The following is a 12064-nucleotide window of genomic DNA, read 5'->3' as shown; positions in this document are numbered from 1 at the left end:
CTGCCTCATTCTTCCAAGCTGATAATTCAACCTCCTCTGACTTACCAAAGGAAATAGCAGGCATAGGCATGAAGTCCCTTGGTGTTCTTCCTTCCTACTTTATAACCACGTGCCATTTATCTCCTCTGGTCTGCCTCTTATTTCATTCTCTCCCGTCTCCATCTTCTACACTTGCTCCAGAGCCTGCCTCTGAAACGTGTTTAGAAGGGGTCTGTCCTCCACCCCTTCACTGATGTCTCCTGGAAGAGTTCTCTACAGTGACAGCCAGCACCTCTGTTTCTCCACTTGACCTTCCATAGCTGCAATTAGATGTCCATACCATCGCCCTAAAGCAATACTTCCCAACTTTCCTGCATGGCACCCACAGCTGAGTGCTCTTCTTTAGCATCCTGAGACAGCACAAAAGGTCACCTAGCACCTCCTGCCACATCAGGAGCTGAGGCTCAGCTTTGACTCTCCTGTGATTGTTCATGGCTGCCCAGCCCGTCTTGGTAGTCTAGACAGGAAAGCCTGCACTGAACTGCTTTGGCAAGGGAAACCAGTGGTCTTGGTGACAAGTGGGGACACCGTCTCCACTGTCTGTTTCTGCTTTTTAGCAGACTTTATTGAGCATGAAGAATCCTTAGTTGAAAATATCGGTCAAGATCACTTGGAATGGGAGGCCAGGAGGTAGGTAGAACCAGACTGCTTTGTGTTTTCCTGTCTTCTTAACTAAACTCTAGTTGTTTAGGAGAACTCTCCTATCAAAGGCAGTGTCTGGGAATCTAGAGTCAGATTATGTTACCAAAGAAGGTAACCAGTGTGGGCAAAGGGGCCTAGTGCTCTTGCTGGCTAAGCAACTGGTGAATGGTGATGCCCAAACAATAATTTACATCAGGCCATGCCTAGCAGCATGTGCCTGTAATCCTGATATTTACAACGTAGAGGCAGGAGGAGCAGAGTGTAAGGTCATCCTCAACGACAGTGAATTTAGGGCTAGCTTGGGCTAAGTGAGACTCTGCCTTTAAAAAATACTTTTTTTTTTAATTACCACACCCCTAGGATAAGTCATAAACTAATTCTAAGTAAGATAGATCCTGGACACAGATAGTCGCCTGGATGTTTGGGGGGAGGAGTCTTCTGAGGAGTTCATGGATCACAAATCTTATGATGAGCTGGGCTCTGTGTGTGTGTGTGTGTGTGTGTGTGTCTGTCTGTCTGTCTGTCTGTGATGTTGGAATGGAGTTGCTAAAGCCTGCACAGTCTCTCATCTTACTTTGACGATGGCGTTTTGTTTCTTCCCTAATTGGCACTTACTAAAAAGAAGATATTTGGACAGAAAGCCATTTTCTCACCAAAATAAGAGGATAAACGCTAACAACGTGGCCACAGCTGTGTGTTTGCGGTGTCTAGCAGCTGGTGTGGTGAGAGACAGCCTGGCTGAGGTGCACCCTGAGGCCATGGTCTCCTCTATGTGCCCCTTGTCTGTGTTGGAGATGCCCAAGTGGCTGCCTCAGCGATGCACACGCTGCTCTACCGCAGACCGCCGAGAGCGACAAGCCCCAGAGCTGACCGGCTAGTTAACTAACATTTGTCCCTCCTGAGTCATTTTCTCAGCCTGGTTCCCCAGGCTGGACACTTAGCCTTCACCTGCACCATCCCCTGAATTTCCTCTTCCTTAGGCCTCTAGAAGAGGACAGCTGGGAGGGCAGGAGGACTGAGAAGAACTGGAGAACTTCAGCTCTCCCTTCTGCTCTGCTTTTGTATGGCTACTACACTCCTCACCTAAGACAGCCTAGCTCTCCTGATCCCACAGTTCCAACCTCCCTGTCTCTGGAATTTTCCCTCGCTCCCCTTCAAGTGTAGAGGTGAGAATGACTTCCCAGCATCTATGGGATGCCATTTTCTAACATTTATTACTGTATCCTTATTCTGGTCTCTTTGAAGACATGTAATAGTATCTGCATTAAACTCATTTTGGCCGGGCGGTGGTGGCGCACGCCTTTAATCCCAGCACTCGGGAGGCAGAGCCAGGTGGATCTCTGTGAGTTCGAGGCCAGCCTGGTCTACAAAGCGAGTTCCAGGAAAGGAGCAAAGCTACACATAGAAACCCTGTCTCGAAAAACAAACAAACAAACAAAACCCTCATTTTGGTTAAACTCTTTGAATACGATTTTTTCTTCTGCCATGATCCTGACTATATGAGTACACTTATTTCAGTAATCCTAAGCACCACTGTTAGCCTAGAATTTTCTTACCCTCTCCTGTTTATATGGTTGTCTACAGCTTAAATTACTTACCATGTAGGAGAGGCAGTGGGAAGCCAGAAGTTAGCCTGTTGGGATTGCCAAAGAAGTTAAAACCAGTGACAAGCAGACTGGTATGCTGCCCATAGCGTGGGGTGGGTGTGGGTGTGGGGGGGTGATGATGACAAAACTTTGAAAACAAATACAGTAAAACATGATCACATTATGATAATTGTAATCCTTATGTATTTATCTTATTTTTTCAGTTGTATTGGAAACCCTGATTACAAGAATATGTTCTCGTCCTTTCTCTCCCTTTTAAAACTCAGCACATGGTGGCTACTTGCTATATGCCTATAGGACTGATGCCTTCAAAAGTGGGTGAAGAGTACAGATATTCAAATGTAAATAGTAAGTAGGCTGCTACTAAAGACACTTAAATATAAAGTATGAAAATAAAGGTAGTTCCTTCCTTTGAGTTTAACTAGAAGAAAAGTAAATACATCAAATAAAGTCAGACAAAGGAAGGCAGCCAAAACTAAAAGAAGGACAAGACTAATTGTCCCCAAGAACCAACGGAAGAGGCTGGGGGATGGCTGGGCGGGTAAGGGACTTGTAACGTGAGCTTGAGGACCTGAGTTTGAATCCCTGGAGTCCACAGAAGGTAACATTTGTGCATCTGTGGTCCCAGTGCTTCTTTGGAGAGATGGGAGGGAGAAACAGGAGGCTCATGGGTCCGTACATTCCATTCATCCTGGTGTACCGTATACAGTGGCAAACAAGGGAAACAGTGAAGATAGGCATCCATGTTGTCTTCTGACCTAGTCTACACTCACGCCACAACACACATGCACACGTATTCACACACATGGATGTGCACTTACACACATACATCATAAGCACACACACTTTATACATGAATATATATCATACACATGTACATTATATACATATAACTTATACATGAATATATGTCATGCACAGATATGCCATATGTATATTCTTTATACACACGTACATCAGACACATGCATGCATCACACATGCACACAATTTAAAGAAAAAACAATGAAGATGGGATGAGGGTGGAGAAAATAAGCCTGTCATCTGGGATTGTGTAGTGGGTGGAGCATAGCATTGAGAAATTAAATTGAAAACATTGAATTTTAAGAGCATAAAAGAAAATATTTTAAAAAGAATGACAGACAACTACTTTCTTCTGAATCTATAAGCACTTGACACTAAATACCAAACGCAAACTAGGGAGCCATAGAAGCTTAATTCAAGAAGACATGTATAGGTATGATAAATGAGTTAATGGCCCCTGAAAGGCTCTGGATTCTTTTCAGCAACACCATTAGTATAAATGCAAGGTGTTGTTCCATGTTGAATTTATAGACCATATTTGTGATATAGACTATAATGGCCACTGTTTGAAGACACAGAAAGGACTAAGACTGCTGAAGAGGCTGCAGAGAAGTCAAAGATTTAGTCCGTTATGACTCACCCTTTATCGGCTTTTTATCCATGATCATATTTAAGTACAGTACTAGGAAGTTGTAAAGATAATTGATGGAGGATTTATTACATGCTTGAGGCCATCGCCTGGACTCTTTCTTACAGAAAGCACAGCACTGTGTAATTATTACCACTCCTTCATAACAGAACCAGTGTGGATGCACAAACCAACTTGGCACACTTCTCACTAGGCATTCCCACTTCAGCCACCAGCGGGACACTCAGGTCTGGGTGTGTACATTAGAATCTTCCAGGAAGGCCGTCCATCTTCACACACTTTTAAAAAAGCCTGCTTTAATTTGCATCTCCAGTCTCTTTAGGAAAGGTGCGCTGACAGAAGGTGGAAGGTCATCAATCGTGGCGGAATAAACCGTGTGGAGGAGGGGGTACGTGTGTGAGTTTCTAGTTGAAACAAAGCTAGGGGAACAACTAGAAACCAGCTCTGAGGCAAAGAGGAGAACCCTGGCAGGCTGTGTCCTCAGGAGCCTACAGGGACTTGCTCTCCTGGTGCGCATAGCACGATCTGAAGGCTGACTTCAGTTTTATAGCTGGAGACTCCACTGCGCAAGGTGACTGGCCTCCTATAGACAGACTTACAACTAGTAACAGAATCCTCTGAGAAACATGAGCTGCAAGGGATTGCCCCGTCAGGAAGTGCTGGCCTTGCAAGCATCGTAGATTCGAGCGTGATTCCCAGAATCCACATTGGAAAATCTAGGCATGGAGATGGACACTTGTAACCCCAGCACTGGGGAAGAGGACACAGGAGGATTCTCCTGGGCTCTCTGGTCACCTAGTCTAGCATAGATAGATCCAGGCCAAGGAGAGACCCTACCTCCAAAGAGGTGCATAGCATTCCTGAGGATGACAGCTGGAGTCCTTTGCTGGCCTCTCTACAAATGTGCACCATACACAATGCACGGGCACGCTAACACCTTGAAAAATAATTCTCTTTAAAAAAAAAAAACAGAATATAATTATTTAGCTGGTTAGTGACTTCTCTTCCTCTAGCCTAGAGTTTATACCAGCGACTGTCAATCAGAGAAAACAATCAACAGTGTGGTGGTGGGGGTGACCTTCAGTCTTTAGGAGAGGTTTGGAAAGTCCCTTTCAAGAAGGCATGGCTCCTGACAGAAATCATGGTTAATGTTTATTTAGCATGGTATTTGCCACATTGACAATCAAAAAGGTAGAGGATCATTATTTGAGGTGAAAACTTTCCAGAGTGTTCTTCATGTAAGAGTCATCTTTGGCACTTTCCCTAGACCAGTGCTTGGACTCTCTCCTGTAAAGTTTCATTAAGTCACAGATGGACTTCATGATAAGTCCGAAGAAACCAGCAAGTTCAGACAATGCTGTCTCAGATTAACCTTCCTGGGAATCATGTCATTATCAAAATATGGCCTCCTTTGCTCCTGCTGAATGGAAGGAGGCATGTTTGCCCCACCATCCTGCAGTAGGCTCTAAAGAGGGTCTGCCCTGTGCCAGAGGGACTCCACACTCTTCCACTGTAGCGGAAGTGAGGTCATCCAAAAAGAGCAAAGCAATCTGTTAGCCAAACACAGCGCCCCATTTCCTCCTCAGTCACTTAGCCAGCCAGAGTCCCCTGAGTGAGGCGAGGTGTACCACCCTCTACCCTAACCACTCCTGCTCTCCTTAGCTATGTGCAATCACAGTGGACCCCAGGCTTCCTCTTCTGACCAATAGGGGGTGGAGCCCCACCTTCTGCCCTATTGGAATCAATTGCACTCATTCTCTTCTCCCAGAAGTGGCTCCTGATGATCCCCATGATACTTGTCCTTCACTACCAAACATATCAAAGTACACAAGGTTAGTGGTCCTTGGATCCTGAGGGAAGAGTGACAAACAGATTAGTCATAGCAGTCTGGCCTCTGAATGAAATAGGAAATAGAAAATAAGACCGTTTGTATTGGTGCAATGATCCTTCTTGAGACAGTGCTCCTCAACTTACGCAAAGTCTGTCTCCACTTTAGTCCCACAGGACTCCCACCTGTTGCAGTGGGAGTTGGTTTCAGGCTCCTGGTTCCAGAGAAGTCAGGAATAACTTCTGGAAGTCCCTCTCCAAGACCACTGTCCTAGTTAGAGTTACTATTACTATGATGAAACATCATGACCAAAAGCAAGTCGGGGAGGAAAGGGTTTATCTGGCTTACACTTCCACATTGTAGTCCATCTCTGAAGGAAGTTGAGACAGGCACTCCAGCAGGGCTGGAACCTGAGAACAGGAGCTGGTTCAGAAGACATGGAGGATTGCTGCTTCCTGGCTTGCTCGACATGGCTTGCTCAGCCTGCTTTCTTATAGAACTCAAGACCACCAGCCCAGGGGTGGCACCACCCACGATGCGCTGGACCCTCCTCATCAATTACTAATTAAGAAAATGCCCCACAGCCCAATCTTATGGAGGCATTTTCTCAATTGAGGTTCCATCATTTCAGATGACTCTAGCTTGTGTCAAGTTGACATAAAACTAGCCAGCACACACACTCACAAGCTTCTCCTTACATGCCCCCTTCACCCACTATTTCCACACTGTTAGAATCGATTTTTGCTGACCATACACCACCCCACCCATTGCTCCCACACCCTTCTGGTGTATCCTCCAAGATTCTATCTCACGATCACAGCTTTCTCATCTCATTATACCCTTGATCTGTGGTCCAGATTAATCTTGCTCTCCTTTAAGTTGCTTTTGTTGGAATAGTTTAACATGGCAACAGGAAAAGCAACCAGGACAGTGTTATGGTAAAATGCCACAGATGGAGTGGTTTAATCAATTAAATTTGTTTTCAAACAGTGGGTGCTAGACATCTTAGCTCGAGGGTCAACTCTGATTTCTCTTGAGGCTTCTCTCCTGCCCTTGTGAGTGTTCCTCTTAGGACTACATCCTCTGTGGTCTTTCTTCCATGTGCACCCGTCCCTGTTAACTCTGTAGGTTCCCATGCCCTCTGCCTATAAGAACACCACCAGCTAGGTGCACCTAACAGCCTCACTGTCACTAAACCTCCCCTAGAAAGGCATTACCTTCAAATACACACAGTACTGTCCCTTCAGGGCCCTGCTTACTCTGACTTTACAGTAGCTCAAAAATCAATCTGCACAACTTAGAAAACATACTTCTTCAATAAGGATCATTTCCCGAGCCAGCAGTATGTAACGTGATCCTTGTTTCTGAAACCAGGCAGCCACAGCCCATCGCAGCTCCCAGAGAGCCGTGAGATTATAATGGCCACCGGCCAGCGCTGCACAGGGTACAATGCTGTGAAGCTGTCAGTTTTAGTAGGTAAGTGTTTTAAATGCATTTTCAACTTGTATTTTCAGACTATGATGCGTTATCAGATAAGGCCCTAAAGAGCCAAGGAACAGCTGTATGGTCACATTCTGGTGTATGGGGCAAGGGCTTCAATATGGAAATTGGGGGGAATCACAAGTCAGCCCATAACAGTGACCTAAGCAATGCTCCTGCTTCCCAACTCCTCCTTTTTGTGTTCCCACTGACTCGCGCCTCGCCCCGCTGTTATTTTTCCCCATACCTTCCTTTCTCATTCCCTCCCTCCCTTCAGCATTCCACCGGTTTTTTTGGCCCTGTTTTTTTTTTTTTTTTTTTTTTTTTTTTTAATAAAGGGTCTCCAGAAGCCCACACTACCCTTGAATTTGCTATGTAGCAAAAATGACCTTGAAGTCCTAATCCTCCAGCCTCCACCCGCTGGTAAGATTACCCAGTTTATGCAGCCCTGGGATCAAACCCAAGGCCTCGTGAATGTCAGGCAAGCGCCTTCCCAACTTTGCTACACCCCCAGCCCTCATTCCATCAAATTCAGAACCTTCCCACCATCTCCCAAAACCTGTGCTCATTAGCAGTCACTCCTCATTTTCCATCAGCCGCATTGTATAAAGTTATCTTAGAAATGCATTCACATTCCTTATTGATCAGTCTACTGGAGGTCTCCGCGTTGAATCGGGATTCCACTCAATCACGGCCCAGCCAAGACCTCTGTGTCGCCAAGTCTGAGAATCATCTTTGTCTGTCACTCTTTATGTTCCTTGTTCTCTCGGGAACATCTTCCTCAGAAGGAGGCTCTTCCCGGGCTACCTGACATACCTTCTAGCTTTCATCTCCCCGTGGATATGTATTTTAGCCTCGTCTGCCGTGGGCCCCTCTTACCTCACTTATAACATTTGGTTCTCCTGTGGACCTCCTCTCAATCCTTCCCACTATGTCATTTCCCCCCAGGGACATTCATTGTTATTATTTGCTGACTGTTGTTAAATGCATATCTCTACATCATGCTTCTTTTCTGAGTCCCAGACAAATACCAACTTCTCGTGTGACATCTCCGTTCACACACTTCACACTTCAAATACATCATCTCCCCTCACAATGTGGGCTACTCAGCATCCCCTGCCTTGCACCAGCACCCTGTAAGTGCTCAGACAAAAGGAGGAGCCCCGTTGGCTCCATCCCTTCATCCGACTGATTGGCAGTTGCTGTCCATTTCCTTTCAAGACCACTCGTGTTCCCTGCTGTCATCACTGCTGGACAGTGGCAAAGCTTCACTGCTCTCATTCTGCCCCGCCCTCCACCCTCTCCAGTCAGGAAGTGACATGGGTGGTAACGCCAGCAAAAGGTGGTACACAGCCTCTGTGTTTCTTTTCTGAATGCCCGAAATACAGTTGTTCAATACGCAACCATTTTAGTCACAGTGTAGCAGGTTCTGACTATAAAGATCATCCAATAATAAATAATAAACGGAAGGATGCAAAACAATTGCCCTAAGCGTTCTCAAATGAAGAACTAAACTACCAGGTTTAGAGAGACTCAACACGAGGCAATGAAAGCACACGCATTTTCACGTACCAAAGAGCCGCTAACATGATCCCAAGAACAGGACGGACGGTGTACAGATCAAATTCCCAAGGTGAGATGGACAAGGTGGTCAGTCTTCTCCTCATTTTCGGTTGCACCAGCACGTGGCGTTCTGATTCTTTTCCTTTGGTTCATCAATCAGTCAACTCTATTGACAAGATCCAGGTTGGTTACATGTTGTAGAAAGTGTACAATACAAAATCCACAAAAAAGTTCTCCCCTTGGGTGGTGTTACATTATTTAGTGTATGTGTGGTGTGTGCTGTGGTATGGTGTGTGTGTGTGTGTGTGTACATACCATAGGGCACATGTGGAGGTCAGAGGACAACTCTTTCCTTCCACTATGTGATGTGAGAGCCCACAGAGGTGTGTGTGTGTGTGTGTGTGTGTGTGTGTGTGTGTGTGTGTGTGTATATATATATATATATATATATATATATATATACATTTATTAAGGGATGGGATGGGGAAACAGGCTCACTGATACAAAGCAAGGTAGACATGCTGCGGATCCAGCTTCTGTTCTCCTCAAGGCCGACGGGGACCAACAACAAGCCACTCCCTGCCGCCTGACCCAGTCTGCTCACCCCAAGAGAGAGTGTCACCCCTTCTCTCTCTCCTATTAAGCAGTCAAGTACCGCAAGACAAGAGGCTTGTACCCCCAAACTATTGGCAGAATGAATTCCCACAACTATGTGAATCCCAGGGATTGACCTCATTATCTGGCCAGGAGCAAGAATCTTTATTTACTAAGCTATCTCACCAGGCTTTAGAGTTTTTTGTTTTTGTTTTTAACTCTATCCCACTTTCTAAAGTGGCCTCACTATTTACCCCCTCAGAACAACGTACAAGGTAGAACTATATTATTCTCCCCCCCCCCATTGGTTATGTGACGTTCCATAACACAGAATTTTCTTCTTATTTTTCCTGTTTGTGAATTCCTTTATTTAATAATTACTCCAGGCCGAATACATGACATGAGGGAAGTCACAAAGACACTTCCACAAACATCCTCATATAATTTAAAAAAAAAAAAAAGAAAGAAAACACCTTTTCCTATTGCTTAGGCACGCTTAGAAAGGACATAGGGTGATCCTTAGATAAACAACCAAGTGGAAACTCGATAAAATTTACTGGTTAAACACCTGGCTTCAGGTATATTAAAAGCAGATTAAAAAGAAGATCAATACTATAGATGTATTTTTTTCTTGCCTCAATCAGTTTGTTTTATCAAACCAAAGAAATATTTGTAAAAGCTGATTTACAGTGTGGTGCAGCTTAGAAAAGGCAACCGACATGAATCCTGCATTACCTACAAGCTGTCCTTCCCCTCCCTTCTTCTGAGACAGGGTCTCCCCGAGCAGTCCAGGCTGACTCTGACCTCCTGGTCCTCTTATGTAATCCTACTCAGGACTTGGATTACAAGTATGTACCACCACACCCAGCCCTACCAAACAAACCCTACCACACCTTTCTCTCAGAGACACCGATCCCCTACCCCCCACCCCCTCTCACCCCCCCCCCCCCGCCCCCGTGGGAGGCCTCCAGCTCACAAATCTAGTAAACACTGTATCACTGAGCTTGATTTCCAGCTCCTTACCCTCTCTAGAAAGATCATCAACATCATATATGTTTAAAGATTTATTTATTTTTATGTGAATGGGTGTTTTGCCTGGTGCCTATGGAGGCCAGAAGGGGGTGTCGGGTCCCCTGGAAGTGGAGTCACAGATGGTTGTTGACCCACCTTACAGGTGCTGGGAACGGAACCTGGGTCCTCTGTAAAAGCAGCCAGTGCTCTTAACCTCTAAGCCATCTCTCCAGCCCAAACAAGCAACATTTTTGAAAGTCGATAAACCATGGATTTAGCTAACTTTATGCACTGCAAGAAAAGGTAAATTTAAAGAAAGAAAAAGAAGTCACCTCTTTCGTGGAAAGTCATTGTCAAAACATAGGAGGCATTGAGACAAATAATCTGCTTTCTTTTTAAAAGTTTGTTTGTTTTTATGTGTACAAGTGTTTGCCCTCACGTATATCTGTGCGTCACTCGTATGCGGGGCCCACAGAAGCCAGAAGAGGCCACTGGAGGCCCTAGGACTGGAGTTACAGACAGTTGTGAGCTGCCGTGTGGGTGCTGGGAACTGAACCCCTCTTCTTCTCTATAAGAGCAGCCAGTGCTCACTCTTCACTGCTGAACCATCTCGTCAGCTCCACACTTTGTGGTTTTTTTAGTCTATGAGTATCACAGAGAAACTACCCTTCCTACCACCTAACTAACAGAGAAACTACACAAAGCTCATTCATAAATACACTCTTACTCCTTTGTCTTTTTTTTTTTGGTTTTTCGAGACAGGGTTTCTCTGTGTAGCTTTGCGCCTTTCCTGGAACTCACTCTGTAGACTAGGCTGGCCTTGAACTCACAGAGATTTGCCTGGCTCTGCCTCCTGAGTTTTGGGATTAAAGGCGTGCCCCACCACCGCCTGCCTGTCTTTGTTCTTAAAACTTTTAGAGTCAGGGTCTCATGTAGCCCAGGTTGGCCTGAAGTCCCTATCTATGGAGGAGTTCGGTCTTGAAGTCCTGCTCCTTCTGACTCTGCCTCTCAAGAGCTAGGATGATGGGGGTGTCCCACCACACCCAGCTTTATTTTTTGGAAGAGTCAAGACAGGACAGCCACCTGAAGCACAAGAGGCCCATGCAGAATTCATACCCTGCAACGGTGCACACAAGACTGATGTACAGATATCTGAGCCATGAAGTAGGGAGTAGGTGGGCTGGTCACCCAAATTCACCTACATGGAATCCGGACCCTCTGTGTCACCCATGGATCAGGCACTAAGCTTCTGCATTACATCTGTGGTTGTCCGGAAAAAAAATTTGTTGGTTCAAATTTCCATTTACTCGGACAGCATGCTAGCAAACCAATCCATTTCTATTGCCTTCTGGGCAAAATGCCTGGGCTTTGTAAATGTAAAAAGGAACTCCTTATTGAAAAGGAAAAATAAACCCAAGGAAAAGAAAGTTCATTGCTGATGCTCTTTTCTGGATTCCTAGCTTCCTGGGGCTTAAAAACAAGCGCCTTCTCCACAACAATGATGTCTATCCTGTGGTTAATTGCGGGAACATCTCATTTAAACTTCTCTATTGCGACATCATCTCAGAGCTGTCGGCTTGGGACCTCCCTCACATGAGTTCTAGTATGTACCATTAGGTTTAATGATTATTGACACAAATGATATCCACACTAAATAATAGACAAGTTTATAATTATTTTTGTTGATTGTATGTGAATCCCCATCGGGCAGTCTGTGCAATCCTACACATATGCACCCCAAACATGAAGGGAAGTAGATACTGTCATGAAAAAAAAAAACAAAAAAACATTTACATCAGTTAAAGGTTCAGCCAGTTGCCTGGATTCCTAGTTAGACCCTCTTCTGGAG

At 45.2% G+C, this 12064-nt stretch overlaps 1 long non-coding RNA gene across 3 annotated transcripts in view; it reads right to left on the bottom strand.

Annotated features, from left to right (window-relative positions):
• The window catches only part of LOC128106012 (uncharacterized), a 54340-nt gene that overhangs the window by 41782 nt on the left and 494 nt on the right, over positions 1-12064 (bottom strand). For 2 of the 3 annotated variants that reach the window (XR_008216566.1, XR_008216564.1), the window contains exons 2-3: positions 10372-10506; positions 8620-8776 (exon numbers count right to left, since the gene is read on the bottom strand). This is a non-coding gene — a long non-coding RNA (uncharacterized LOC128106012). Of the gene's footprint in view, positions 1-3261; positions 5547-8619; positions 8777-10371; positions 10507-12064 lie in introns of those variants that run through there. The other variant, XR_008216565.1, reaches the window with a different exon arrangement.

The sequence above is a fragment of the Peromyscus californicus genome, unplaced genomic scaffold (genome assembly GCF_007827085.1).
Source record: "Peromyscus californicus insignis strain IS unplaced genomic scaffold, ASM782708v3 Scaffold_9__1_contigs__length_137607984, whole genome shotgun sequence".
NCBI classification, from domain to species: Eukaryota; Metazoa; Chordata; class Mammalia; order Rodentia; family Cricetidae; genus Peromyscus; species Peromyscus californicus.
Note: the sequence above shows the minus strand (reverse complement) of the source record. Positions and strands in the feature narration are given on the sequence as shown.